The sequence below is a fragment of the Brassica napus genome, chromosome C4 (assembly GCF_020379485.1).
Source record: "Brassica napus cultivar Da-Ae chromosome C4, Da-Ae, whole genome shotgun sequence".
NCBI lineage: Eukaryota > Viridiplantae > Streptophyta > Magnoliopsida > Brassicales > Brassicaceae > Brassica > Brassica napus.
This window is the reverse complement of record NC_063447.1, coordinates 26,615,034-26,630,919: the sequence shown is the minus strand read 5'-3', so window position 1 is coordinate 26,630,919 and position 15,886 is coordinate 26,615,034. Positions and strand designations below refer to the sequence as shown.

Here is a 15,886-nt window from a genome sequence, read left to right as displayed (position 1 = left end):
AATACGTGGTCTACTTTCACATTTCTTTGAAATTATGAGTTGTTTTTTTTTTTTTGCAAATCCATATTATTATAGTTACTATATGTATCAATATTGAGAACAAAAAAGTATAACAAATAAATTTGATAATAATTCTGTAAATAGTGTTTTATTCACTAATTAAAAACTAATATGTTATTTTATATGTTGTATTTGATTTCCTTCTAATGTGAATTATATGTTTGAATAATAATGCTTTGATACAGTTTAACACATAAGCATGCATGGTATTACTAAGAACCTGTCCTCGATAGATGCTCCAGCATGATGTATAGTTTGTGAGATGGATCCCAATATTGTATGGTCGAATTAACTATAACAATAATTCATCAAAAATTTGACAATATGTTTATCAGATTCTTTTTGTTGAATCTTCGTTCTGAACACTAATTCTGATGAATTATCGGAAATCCATCAAAATATTCCATTTTGACGAATTATCAATGATTTAATCCTGAAAATGAGTTAACTTGTAATGGTTAATCCTATTTGTGGTGATTCTTGTTTCTAGAATTGATATATATATATAGCATGTCAAATTTATGCAAAACGAATATTCGTGGCCAAAACGGAAAAAAACATCTCGTTCAGTTCCAATCACAGGAGGTCCAAATTAACCAATACTAAAATTATATTGATGGGAAAGTGTAATCATTAGTGTATGTGTTACCTTCTTCCTCCGTAGTTGATATTTTGTCCACATTGCCCTCTACAAGTCGTATATAGACCTGTTTTGGACTTATCCACTCTTTAAATAATTGTGTGTTTATCTTATTCAATAAAAGTTTTAATATCTAATGACCTCATGTTTCCAAAAATCGATGTAAAGTGCCAATCGATAAGAAAGACCAGAATTGATTGGTCAGCTGGTTAAATCCTTAATAGTTCCACCTTAGAGTAAATTACTATACGAGCAGCAATAAGAACCAGAAAAAGCATTTTGGATGTTTCCACTATTTTATTAGTTTGATTTTTATAACTTTGAAAAGAAAACTATTCAAAGCACAAGGTTTCTTAGTTTCTTCTGCTCTTCTTCTCTTGTCAACTGTCTCTTCTTGGCCTTATTTTCAAAACCAGCAGCCTATCAAGAAACTTGTTCATATACAATACAGTGTTCTAAAAGATGTTGGTTTCTAGTTGGAAAGAAAATCGAGTTAGATGAACATATCTGTGATGTAAACCTCACAATTCTATTTTTAATAAACTATTAAATTAACATCTAGAATCTAGTACTAGAATAAGAGATATGATTAAATTTTGCGCAATTGAAAATAGGGTCTAATTCTATAACCCATTTCTTACTGTTTGCTATAAAGTTCCACATCTGAATAAATACTGGAGTAAAATAAATTATATGAAAAAAGTTATTGATAATCTGACGCAGTACCAAACAATTTTAAACCCATATAATTTAATATATTGCTGTTTTAAAGTGAGATTTAGTTTGAAATTAAAAGGCTATTGTGATTTCAAATAGAGGAGAATCCCATGTACATCTTAAATAATTGAAAATCAGAAATAATTTTTGAGACACTCAGAAGTCAGAATTCCTCGCACATTTGAATCTTAAAAACATTTACAATATTTGCCCCCATAAAGTAGTTGCATGTTTTAGGAAAAGTAAAATATATGTCTGAAATAAATGTGGTTCATTAGAGATTTGTTCTGTTAACTTTGAGATTTTGAGGACTGAATAGTTATTAAGACATTATAATCATCACGGATTCATTATTTTTTCACCAATTTGGATAAAATAAGGTGCTGACTACGACAAATATTAAGACTATCTCTGTCGGAACCCACATATATAGACTTCCTATATTCATATGAGGGAGAGGGAGGGAAAGAAGGTTTAAAACTATTACTCCCTCCGTTTCAATATAGATGATATTTTCGAAGAAGTATTTTGTTTCAATTTACATGAAATTTTAAAGTTTTAAGGTTAATTTTAACTTTATTGGAAATTGTTCAACCAATTAGATTTTACCGTCTTTTTTATAATTGGTTAAATGATTTAAAAACTATATTTTTAAAAATATTTTTTTTTTAAATCTAATTTTCTTAATCTTTATGCACTAAAACAAAACATCAAGTATTATGAAACGAAGGGATTATATTTTTAGAAAGAACATAACCAAATAATGGTAAAATAATGTTGAAAAAGAAAAAAACTAAACTAAATATTGGAGCATATATAACGTGTGAAGCAAAAGAGAAGAAAAAAAACACATATGTGTTAAGGCATCAATAGTCAGATTAATTACTTGTAAAACCAAAACTACTATCCAAAAGCTTTCTACGTCATGCCAACTCGGCGACGTGGGATAGTCATGCTGATCAACGAAAATCTTAGACAGCTCTGCAGATTTTCTTCTTCTTTTCTTTAAAGTCATTGAAAAATTATATATTTAGGCCATCTTCGTTTTCGTAAAAAATGCTAAGACGTTGTTTGTTTATACACTATTGTATCAGCATTTAGATGATATATCGAGATATAAATATATTATATTAATTATAATTATTATTAATTAGTTATATTTTAAGCCGTAAAATTGTGTTTTCATTAAAAATGTAAAATTGGATTAGAACCCGTAAAATCTAACTTTCAAAAAATAATAAAATTAATTCTAACTTTTCTGCTAGAACTATAAAATTGATTTTTTTTTGCCAAAACCGTAAAATTGACTTTTCTGTCAAAATTATAAAATTATGTTTTCCCACATGATAGTTAAATCGAGTTTTTCCCACGTTTTTTCGCCAAAACCAAAAATTGAGTTTTCTCACCAAAACTACATAATCAAAACCGCAATATCGTATCTATAATAATAAAGTAGAAGATAAACTCTCCACAATGCGCCACGTCGTCTCTCATACCCCCATTTTGCAACACGTGTCGAGCAGAGAAATAACTTCTTTTTCCACTAAAAGAAAACACAAATGTAGCGAGAAAATTTAACGAGGAAGAGTAATCGTCGTAACTTTACGTCGACTTTACGAGGAACTTACGAGGAAATATAAAATCAGCGTTATTTCCTCGTAAAATAACGACAAAATTATTTCGTCGTAAAGTCGATGTAATATCACGTGACTTTTACGAGGAATTATGATTTCCTCGTAAGCTCGACGTAAACATAGCGTGGACTTTACGAGGAAATATTTTACGTCAACTTAGCGAGGAAATTTGAGTTGTAACACGTTTTTTTCGGCCACCTAACTAAATTTCGTCGTAAATTCCTAAGAAAATTACAACTACCAGATTCGAAAATTTCCTATAAATATGGACATTTGAACATCATTTTAAACACACCAATAAGAAAAAAAAAACGTGAAAGAAAAAAAAAATGTCGTGCTCCGGAAATATTTTTGAGTTACGGAGGTGGATGTATATGCATAGAGATGCTAACGGGAGAGTGACGAAAGAATACCTTGTGGGGCTGGAGACATTTATGCATCAAGCAGATTCCACACCGCTCGCCCAAGAAAGTGGTAAGACGTTCTGTCCTTGTCGAAAATGCAACAATTCGAAGTTGGCAAATCGTGAAAATGTTTGGAAGCATTTAATAAATAGAGGTTTCACGCCAAATTACTATATATGGTTTCAACATGGAGAATATTATAATTATGATCAGAATGAAGCTAGTAGTAGTAATAGCAATTTTCAGGAAGAACCAGTTGATCATCATTTGCATAATGAACATAGTTACCATCAGGAAGAGCAGATGGTAGATTATGATAGGGTTCATGAAATGGTAGCTGATGCATTCGTAGCTCATGATGAAGATGAAGAACCTAATATAGATGCAAAAAAGTTTTATGAAATGTTAAATGCGGCGAATCAGCCACTTTACAGTGGTTGTAGAGAAGGTCTCTCTAAATTGTCGTTGACTGCTAGAATGATGAATATTAAAACTGATCACAATCTACCTGAAAGTTGCATGAATGAATGGGCAGACTTGTTTAAAGAGTATTTGCCGGAAGACAATGTGTCTGCTGATTCTTATTATGAGATTCATAAACTGGTTTATAGTCTTGGGTTGCCTTCGGAGATGATAGATGTTTGCATCGACAACTGCATGATCTATTGGGGAGATGATGAGAAGTTAGAAGAATGTCGATTCTACAAGAAGCCACGATTCAAGCCGCAAGGACGGGGACATAATAGGGTACCGTACCAAAGGATGTGGTACCTACCAATTACAGACAGATTGAAAAGATTGTACCAATCAGAGCAGACTGCTGGAAAGATGAGATGGCATGCCGAGCATACTCAGACGGATGGTGAGATGACTCATCCATCAGATGCAAGAGCCTGAAAACATTTTAACAAAGCACATCCGGATTTCGCTAGCAATAGCCGAAACGTGTATCTCGGATTATGCACATATGGATTTAGTCAATTCGGAATGTCAAGGAGACAATATTCATTGTGGCCAGTCTTTCTTACGCCATACAACCTGCCACCGGAGATGTGCATGCAACGGGAGTTGCTATTCTTGACCATATTAATACCTGGTCCGAACCATCCAAAAAGGTCTCTGGATGTTTTCCTACAACCACTGATAAAAGAGTTGAAGGATTTTTGGTCAACAGGGGTGACGACGTATAACTGCTCAACGAAGACGAATTTTACGATGCGAGCGATGCTTTTGTGGACCATAAGTGACTTTCCTGCCTATGGGATGTTGTCTGGATGGACTACACATAGGTGATTAGCTTGTCCATATTGTAATGGAACGACAAATGCGTTCCAACTGAAGAATGGTAGGAAGACAAGTTGGTTCGATTGTCACCGTCGATTTCTTCCCATTGGCCATCCGTACCGAAGAAACAAGAATTTGTTTAGGCATAAAAGGGTTGTGAGAGACACTCGTCCTCCATATCTAACTGGAGAACAAATTGAAGCGCAAATAGACTACTACAGAGCTAACGAAACAGTTCGTTGTGGTGGTAATTGGCATGTCCCTCGTAATATGCATGATTCTTACGGTGTTCATCACAACTGGCACAAGAAGAGTATATTTTGGGAGTTGCCATATTGGAAGGATCTTCTTCTGCGCCACAACCTCGACGTGATGCATATAGAGAAGAATTTCTTTGAGAACATCATGAATACAATATTGAATGTCCCAGGGAAGACAAAAGACAACATAAAGTCGAGGTTGGACTTGCCGGATATTTGCTCAAGAAGTGAGTTACATATAAAAAGCAATGGCCAAGTTCCCGTTCCGATATTCAGATTGTCTTCAGAAAAAAAGTCGGTGTTGTTCAACTGGGTGGCATCAGAAGTGAACTTCCCCGATGGGTATGTTTCAAATCTCTCTAGATGTGTTGAAAAGGGTCAAAAGTTCTCTGGGATGAAGAGTCATGATTGTCATGTCTTTATGCAACGACTACTTCCCTTTGCATTTGCGGAGCTACTTCCAACAAACGTACATGAAGCACTTGCAGGTAGTATATTATAACGCAGTAATTTTATAATGGTGTAGTTTGCAATAATATATGACTAATATAATATGTTTAATTGTTTTTGGAATATACAAGGCATTAGAGCATTTTTCAGGGATCTGAGCACACGCACTCTTAAAGAAGAATTCGTGGAACAGCTTCAGCAGAACATTCTCATCTTATTGTGCAACTTGGAGTAGATATTTTCTCCGGGATTTTTTAACGTCATGGAGCATCTAGCTGTCTACCTCCCATATGAGGCATTGCTTCGTGGACCTGTACATTACGGATGGATGTATCGGTATGAGCGAGCCATGAAATATTTGAAGGGAAAAGCAAAGAACCTCGCAAAAGTTGAAGATTCTATAATTGCTGGAAGTTTGACGGAAGAAACTTCTCACTTCACACCGTACTACTTTGCGTCAAAAGTACGTACCCGGAAAAGAGCTCCAAGAAGATATGATGATGGTGGTGTCGCGCCAACATATGCAGTTGCTAGTGTTTCAGACATCTTTAGCCAGATTGGGCGACTCAGTGGGAAATTAAAAGAGGTTTGGTGGTCGAGTGAAGAAGACGCTCATAGTGCACACACCTATATTCTACTCAATTGCAAGGATCCATTGATGCGTTATTTTGAAAGGTAACATATATGGACACTTCTAAACACCTATAAGTATAAATTGTATAATTGCCAAAGATTAATTAATATAAAATATGATTTTACAGCCTATTTGTTTCTCAAGTCGAAGAAACATTCCCAGGTATATCCACAAGTGACGTAGACAAAAGGAAAGATCAACATTTTATTAAGTGGTTGAAGAATCAGGTATTAACTCAAACTCTTAATTTTTTCGGGTCGATCAAACTCTTTTTTCATACATGATCTGTATTTCAACGTTCTCTTTATTTTCGCAGGTTGATTATGACGACGATGCAGATTATCCTAAGTGGTTACACGAAGTAATTCAATCTCCGCTTGTAAAGGTCACCACATCACAAATGTATTTCACACGAGGCTATACTTTTCACACATATGAGTATGATAGACAGCGGGCAACCAGTAACTATGGAATATGTGTGAAAGGGGAAACAGATTTCTACGGGATCGTGACGGATATTATTGAAGTCGAATTCCCAGGGATATTGAAGCTGAAATGCATCCTCTTCAAATATGGATGGTTCGACCCCGTCGTCAACAGAGGTGTTCGGTTTAACAAATTCGGTGTAGTTGATGTCAATGGTGGACGAAGGTACAACAAATTCTTTATTTTTCCAGGTACAACAAATTTGAGCCTTTCATCTTAGCTTCACAAGCAGACCAAGTTAGCTTCCTTCCATACCCTCGGATGAGAGAATCGGGAATAAATTGGTTAGCCGTGATCAAAGTTACACCTCGAGGACGAATCATCAGTGGAGAAGAACCACCATTGCAAGAAGAACAGATAAATGAAGTCGAGGAACCTGAACAAGAAATTGATGACATCCTTCTCATTGATCCGCATAATCATGAGTACAAAGATCTTACCGACGATGCCACGGACGAAGCTGTTGAAGACGAGTTTAATGAAAATGATGATGTTTCTAGTGTTGACGAGAATGTCGATGTATCGGATTGATGCATTTGTTTTTAATAAGATTGATTTTCAGACTTAATGCATGTGATTTGATGGATTTAATCATGAAAAACAATTTATATAATTTGACTTTGTGTAAGGTAATGAGAGTTTGTATTAGAAATAAGAGATTGAGATTTAAATTGTGGTTTTAGAATTTGAGGTTTGGAATGGAAAGAATAGATTGAGGTTAAAGGGATGATGGGGTTTGGAATACATGAAGTAGAAGATAAGGAATATGGGGTTTGAGGGAGATGGGGTTTGGGGTTTCGGATTTTAGGGATATAACGAGGAAATAACGACGAAAAGAACGCGGGCCTTGCTAATTCCTCGTTAATTCCACGTAAGCACAATTCATTGTAAAGACCTCGTAAGAGGAAAACGCGGGCCACGCAAATTCCTCGTAAATAATAACACCGGCCTTGCTATTTCCTCGTACATGAGCGACCAATAAAAAAGAAGAAAAAGAAAGAAAGAGAAGAAAGATACCGGAATCATAGGAGGGAAGAAACAAGGCGAGACCTACGTAAGTCTAGCCTTGTCTCCGCCCACATGTGTTCCCGTATCTTTCTCCCCTTCTTTTTTTTCAAATCTTTCTAATTTGAGAAGCAAACTGGTGAGTAATTATCTCTGATTTGCAGAGTTTATCTTTGATTTGAGAAGCAAACTGGTGTAAATTTATAGAAAACGTGGGCCTCGCTAATTCCTCATAAAGACGTCGTAAATGAAAACGCGGGCCTCGCTAATCCCTCGTTACACAACGAGGAATTTACGAGGAAACAAAATGCTGGCCTCGCTATTTCCTCGTAAAAAATAACGCGGGCCTCGCTAGTTCCTCGTAAAGTTACGAGGAAATTACGACGATAACTAATTTCTTATATAAACACGCGAGCTCGCTCTCCCATTTCCTCTCCATTTCCTCTCTCTTTCGTAGCTATGGTACGTTCTCTCTATATTTCCTCTATATTTCCTTCTTCTAGTGCACCATCGGTTCCTCCTGTGCCTCCTCGATGCCTCCTCATGTGCCTCCTCCGATGGCTCCTCCGATGCCCGCCGAGATTCATCCCGATTTGATGGTGCCTCCGAGTGCTCCTTACTCGTAGTACACTGTCGTGGACATTCTCAGTCAGCCAGGCAGAGAAGTTTTACCAGTCATAGACCCCGACCGACCGGACAGACCTTTGTGGTATGTTACATTAATTATTTTTTTAATTCTTTTAAAATTCTTTTATAACATTAATAAATAATTTATACTTTAAATTTGTTTTTTTCAGGTTTGGGGTTGACGGATGTCTTGCATCGGACGTAACCGACACGATGAAAGGTTACTTCTCCATGCCACATCCGAACTAGAAAAAGACGCCGATCTACGTCAGAAAGACGTGGTTCAAAATTTACGCAGTAAGTTACTTTATTAATTAGATATAGTTTAATTTTTTCATGATTTATATATATTATTTTTAAAAAATAATTATTAATTTAATTTTTTTTTACCGCAAAAATATCATTGGTCCATGGAGGGTCAATGAGAGGGTGAGGAAAGTATTTTACGCGAAGGCGAAAGTTCGCTTGTTGGACAAGGTCTCCAAATGGAAGGGTGATTGGATCGTGAAGGGGTATGAGTGTGGCAAACCCGCTGAGCTCACCACAGATGTGTGGGATGGCCTCATCCGTTATTGGCGGGATCCTGAGTCCATTAGAATCGCCCAGTCTTGCTCTGCCTCCTGTAACACGGTAGATGACCACGGCCACGGGCCGATGCTTCACTCTACGGGCCAAAAACCCCACGCCAGTGTCCGTTTGGATATGGTAATTAAATATTTTATTTAATTAATTTTTTAATATATTTATATATATATTGTATATTCTAACTTTCTTAAATGGTTTTTAGGCCAAAGAGACGGGAGTTATCCCGTCTCTTATGCAACTTTACGAGAGGATCCACAAGAATAAGGCGGGCCAATTTCTAGATGGCAAGTCCGAGCAAATCTTCAACGACTTGGTTGCTTAGGTTTACGACGAAATATATTACTTCGTCTTTACGACGAAACATTTTCCTCGCTAAGTTACAATGAATTGGCGAGGAAATATGTGTTACGACAAACGAGTAAAGACGAAACGTGTTTCCTCGCTAATTCCTCGTAAACCCTCTTTTACGACGAACTCACGAGGAATACCGCCGTCGTAAAACTTATGTTTTCATGTAGTGTTTTTCCTTTTACTTCTAATTCGCGGAGCTTTTTTTCTGTGTTTCTAACTCGCGAAAGAGTAGCCGGGCTTTCTGTTCATTCATTGGGCTTTAATACTTTCATCTTTCTGGCCCGCCTGGTGTTTAGGTTTAGTTGTACACTCTCCTCCAGTTTGACACCGTAAATCATTGTTAGCCATCTTCTCTGATGACATTTTCTGTAACGTTTCTCCCTTTCTTAAATTCTTGCTTTAATTCAATCATTAAACTCCACCCACTTCTCCACCCACTCCGTCTCAACCTATAAATAAATGTTTTGGATGTGATGAAGACCTACACCGTTCTAATCTCTTATAGCCTAAACCATCTTTAAAAAAGGCAAGCGCCAATCACCCAAAACCTTTCATGACTTGTTATCGTATTCGTATCACTTATTTTTCTTCTACCGCCTGAATTAACTCCAATCCTCCACTCTTTGGCAATTAAATAGTTTTTTCTTCAGTCATAGCAGATTAGCAATCGGTGAATTCCTCATCCATCCAGCTTCCATGTGTTCCTCACCATTTTTTTACACTACTATATTTATGAACACGAAGACAAGTCTCTGCTCATCTTTCGTTTCGCGATCTTTTTCTATTATCGCAATCTTCTATTATAGCTGGAGAGGGCAATGAAGATATAACAAATAAAGCAATAGTTTTTTTCTCTAAAAAATACATTATAGAACTTGAATTTGGTGAAAAAAAATTGATTAAAAAGAAAAATTAATTGAAATTTTAACATTATCTAATCCAAAATATAAAACAACAAAAAAACTAAAAAATATTAATAAGAACGAGAAAAATAAAATTCATTCACTGTATTCTTTTTTGACGTTTCGTCAAAACCAACCAATAGAAATAAAAACAAAAAAAATATCATGTATAGTTTTTTTTGTGATTACCAAGCTCAAATTTAAAATATTCACATGATAACTGAAAAAAAAAACACAATAGTAATTATTACATAATCAAATCACAATTTTTTTAAGAAAGTAATACATTCTAATAAATATATTTCTATTAAGAAAGTAGAATATTGTTTTTCTCATGGAAACACATCATCAAGTAAACAATCACAAATTGACAAATTATTAAAAAATCTAAATATTATAAAATTTACCATATTTAGAAATTTAACAGAAAACATGAATTTTATCTTCTCCATTAAGTTCATTATTGTACCTTTGAGTTTAACATTTCTTCAATTCTAAACTTTATCATACTATTTACTATGTTACATGAAAGAAAACTCTTTCTCTCTTCATTTGGTATGTGATGCTATAAAACTATTTTATCTTAAATGATTATAAAGTTGTCTCATGGCATTGACAAAATTGTAGTATGAAAGTTAAAACGTTGTTTTTATCACATCATAAACATTATGTTGAATTTAATTAAACCAACAATAAAAATAATAATGGCTTTTAAGAAATCTGTTTGCTTTATAAAATTGAAAACTCCAAACTGACTTTTTCATAAATAATGCAAGAGCCTTCCAAAAATATAAGTGGACCAAATAATTTACTAAATTTTACGCACAATCAATGTATTTACAGCTATCACAGGAACAAGTCACCATTACATACATATGTCAAAAACATTAATAAGTTCTACTAAACTAGCCAGAAAAACTCACCACCAATTTAGAGCCATATAATCAAAATTTAAAGTGACAATATCAACACAAACAATTTCAAACACATATAACTCACTTGACTACACAATCAACAACTATCCCGCGCGTAGCGCGGACATACCACTAGTTTTCTTAATAAAACCGCAAAAATAAGCTTTTTCACCAAAACTATAAAATTATGTTTGTTGATAATAGTATTACTCTAAATATATAAACTATATTCAATTCTCAAATAGACTTGGTTTTTCTTTTTATTTATAGAACAAAGAAAGCACAAATCACGTGTGGTAACAGTGATTAACAAACATAAATTGGTGTTAAGCAACAAAAATACCAATTTGACTTTGAATGTTCTTCAACGATTCAAATATGGACTTTATCAAGGATCCCTACGAATCCATGTAAATTTTCTCTATGGACTTTTACCTATATGAATTATAAGTATATTTTTGAGAATAACATCATATGTAGACGATTATCAGTTCACATGGATTCTATGGTGTATTTGGAAGATATGGAATGATAAATTTTTAACAATATTGAGAAAGATCCTAAAGATATGTTGCAGCTAGCATAGATAGATGCTAGCTCTGGAATGAAGTACAAAAGATACCGGTTTGCACCGGTACAACGCCACTCAACATCAGGGAAGAAGAAACACAATGTATAGCTAGAATAGGAAAGTGGTGCTTTACGGATGGGTCCTGGAAGGACAATGAATTTTTCTCAGATGAAAGTCAGTATACATTAGAAGGTTTTGACGGCTTGATGTGGGCAAGTAATACAAGAGCCAGTCTCTCACCCCCCCCCCCTCCCCCCCCCCCAACATGCAAAATTTGAAGCTTTTATCTAGGCAAAAGAATGCATGAATTTTTTCCGATTATTACACGTGACATTTGCAACAAATTGTTCTCAATTGGTGAAGATAGTTTCAGAACCAGAATACGACCTGCTTTTGCAACTTATCTGAAAAATACAAAGAATCGAGGAAGATTTCAGCATGTTAGAGATTACACATGTATTCTGGACTTAAAATACGAGGGCAGAGAATCTAGGTGCTCTGAGTTAACTGTTCTACATTGTTTATGTAGGTACAAAGTCATCAGTTTGATTAGTAGAGCCTTGATGGAGTTGGTCTATGTTGATGGGAAAAAAAGACAATTTGACTTGAGCGAACGAGTCGTAATGAGGTGTTTTGGATAACCGGACCAGAATAGAACAACCAATGAAACAAAGCTCTCTATGGAAAGAACTCGTAATCCTAGCTAAAAAAATTAGAAATTCCATTTTGTGCTTGTGGGATGTGAGAGATCTTGAAGTCCGAAAAGCATATCTGAAGAGTCTTTATTGCCTCCAATTTTGTTGCAAAACTTGGCCATGCATGAGGATCCTTTAACATTGCAATCAGATCTTTACAATCTGTTCGAGAGCTTTGGCATGTCGAATGTTGAAGCATATTCTTCCATAGCCCATCGCAGTGCTTTCACTTCTGTATGCAAAGCAGCTTTCTGCCTTTTTAAGTTCTGCATCCCTAAAAGTTGAATCTTCCCCAAACTATCCAACCAAACTTATCTGCATCCACTGAACTGAGTTGTAGAGGTCCATGAACTGTTTATCATACAAATATTATCCAAGCTTAAGACTCGTTGTTCTTCTATAAGATGTTCTTGTGGAGATGGAGGTATTGTCTCATTTGCTTTAAACCGAACTTGACATTCGTTTTCTACGTATCAGACTAGTTCGAAAGGATTCATGTCTATCCCCTAAAAAGTTTATCATCACTACAAAAAAAAAAATTACATTGATAGCAGATTGTTATATCACGTTTTACTGAACTGCTATCGTAAATGATTTAAAATTTTCCGTATTATATAATAGCATTAGATAAATGCTATGATAGAATGGAACCTAAAATAGCACTTAATTAATGCTATTCAGAAAATTAAGGGAGCGGAAAGATAAAATCATTAATTCCGCCAATACCTATCGGGAAATTAGACTGAAGCGCCAAATACATTATTTAAGCGGCTTCAGCAATGGCTATCAAAGACATATAATAACATTTTTCTAAAGCTAAGAAAAACTATTTGAACTAAACCCTAAACATGGTTTTAAACCCTAAACTATATAGACAGCCTTTAAACCTCTAATCTTTTAATATTATAACTTCAAATTAATCTTAAAATTAAATTCAAAATTTAATCTTCTTAATCTTAAACTATAATTTCCTAAACACAAATCTTATTTTCACACTATAACCTCAAATCTTAGCCCCAAACACTATTCCCTTAATCATATTCCCCATACGCCAAATATACTTCAAACTTAAAAAGTTAAGATCTAAACTTTATATCATAAACACTAAACTTTGAGAAGGGGATAGAACACATAATTTTGTTTTTTAGCTAATCATAAAGTTTAATACTTATTTTTATACCTCTTATAACATTAAAATCTAGTAATTTTGTTCATAAATTCAGAATTTTATTTTTGAAAACTTTGACAATTAAACCCCAGATCATATCCCTTAAATCCCAAACCCTATTCCTAAAACCCAAACCATTTTCCCAAAATTCCAAACCTTAAATTGATCATAAACTTAACCTGTAAATTTTTTAAAATTGTTGAAATTAAATCATAATCATAAATCCAAAATATAACAATTGGTTCTATATACAAATATTTAAAATTCACTTTTCGTCAAATAAGATCATTCATATATATGTTTTAAAATAAGTAAGAAAGGTGAATTGTTGTTGGCCAATGAAATAAGAAAGAAAAGATTGCTCAGTTTTTAATCTAAACCATTGATAGAAGTTGATCTAACGATTTCAGTGCTTTGGTTTTTAATATTTTATTTTTCTTTATCTCCTCTATCTCTCTCTCTCCAGATCTGTCGTATCTCTCATTTCTTTTTCCAGATCTGTCGATCTCCTCATCTCTTCTTTCTCTTTTGCGATCACTCATCTCCTCTTTCTTCTCCGCTGGTGTAAGGAGTGGTCTCTTCTCCGGTTCAGTCTCCTCTCTTCTCCTCTCGTGGCTCCTCTTCGTTCCTCTGCAATCGACATAAGAGCTGTTGTTCGGAGGATTTCGTCCTTGGCGGCGGATGATAACCGGTGTTGGTTTATATGCGGTTCCATGGAAGACGAGATTGAATTGCTTCTTAAAGACAGGGAGATTAAGTGAGTGACTATATATAAAAATTGAATTCAAGCTCAATTCTCTCACTCTCTGTGTTTTGATTTTGATTTTTTGTTGTTTTTATGTATTCGATTCTCTTGTGTATTTTTTTTTTATGTTCTTAGTTAAAGAGGGTGGAGGAGGCTGAAGAAGCTTGATGGTGGTGGTTTCGAAAATGGTGGCTGAGCGTGATGGTTTGATGACTTGGTGACATCGGGCTGTTGACAATGGCGGAGAGAGAGTGACGATGGTGGCGAGGACAGCAGATAGTGGCGAGGGTGGAGGAGGCGAGGACAGTAGATGGTGGCGAGTTTGGCTGAACCTTTGTGAAGGTGGAGACGGCGGCTGAAGTGTCTATTATTAGGTTTAATTAGGTTTACATTAACTAGTTGGTTTAGTTAAGAACTTAAGATTAGAGTAATATATTTATGTATTATTGGTTTAGTTTTGTAAACCAAAATTTATTGTAAACTAAATTTAATTTATAAATAAAATTTATTTTATTTTTGATTATCAAACAATTCTGGTTTAATTTTTAATTATTTTATTTTAATTATAATTATTTTTAGGTTATCGAATGATCTATAATAGCACGAAAGTAATGCTAATAGCTAAGTTAACAATATCATCCAAGCATTGTTATCATATTTACACATTTTGTATCGTTAAAAAAACGCTATCATAGGTACTTATGATGGATGTCGTATACCTAGCATTTATAAATTCGCTATCAAACATCTAATATAGCATATTTTCAGCGCTAACAATGTACATATTTGCTGTAGTGCATTTCAAAGTTTTCATATATATACAAAATTTTCTTCTTTTTTTTTCTAACAACATACAAAATTGTCTAGGAATAATGATTAACCTATCATATAAAATTAGTTAAATAAAAAATTGTACACCAATATTGAGAGTGCTTCTGTATAAACATGGGGGTACCCAGCTGCCCACATAAGTAAGACCTACGGACAGGTGCATCCAGTTTTCAGTTAGTTTATAAGATTATTTCCAATGGTTTACTCTATTTTTTACTATAAAATATAATATTTTTATAATAGAGTATTAGTTTGTTCTAATGATATTCTATTTTAGAGTAGAAAATAAAGTGATGAACAAAAAAAAAGTTACTCTATATTTGGTAAATCTACTTTTTACTCTATTATAGAATGAAAAATAAAGTTTTATTAGAGCATATTGTTTTAAATTTTATTTTAAAGTGGAAAATAGAGTGGAGTTCTACGTGCTCTGAGAAGTTGCGTTAAAATCTTTGACTCAGTTAACTCATTTTCTCTCTTTTTTTAATTTTGTTTTTCTGAAATTATCGTCCAACTTTTTTCCAACTATTTTAATATTGTATTAAATGATATAATAAACAGAAAAGAGATAATCACGTGGAACGCGCCGCAGTAAACAAAGCGGTGAATCAAACTTTTCGTCCTTTTGATCACCACAACTGGTCAATGCGCTTTCTTGGTGCAATAAAGCATGAACGCACAAGCCACATAACAATTTTCTCGTGATTTTGACATCAAAAATAACTTTAATTAATTTGATTTTATCGATACTACTCGACCTGGATCCGATAATTAACTTTAATTAAATTTTTATTAACTTTTATTTTTGGAACGCTAAATTTTTTAGTGACTACATATATATTTTCGTTACAACTTTTAAACCAAAAATAGAAACTGAAACAATCAACCTGGATTTTAGATTCTTTTAAAATACCTACAAATTA

The 15,886-nt window shown here is 34.1% G+C and overlaps 1 long non-coding RNA gene across 1 annotated transcript; it reads left to right on the top strand.

Moving 5' to 3' along the window:
• Nucleotides 1-13,340: 13,340 nt before the first annotated feature.
• LOC111205253 lies at nucleotides 13,341-14,655 on the top strand. The gene is made up of 2 exons (XR_002657716.2): nucleotides 13,341-14,144; nucleotides 14,268-14,655. It is a non-coding gene; the product is annotated as an uncharacterized LOC111205253 (long non-coding RNA).
• The last annotated feature ends 1,231 nt before the right edge of the window (nucleotides 14,656-15,886 follow it).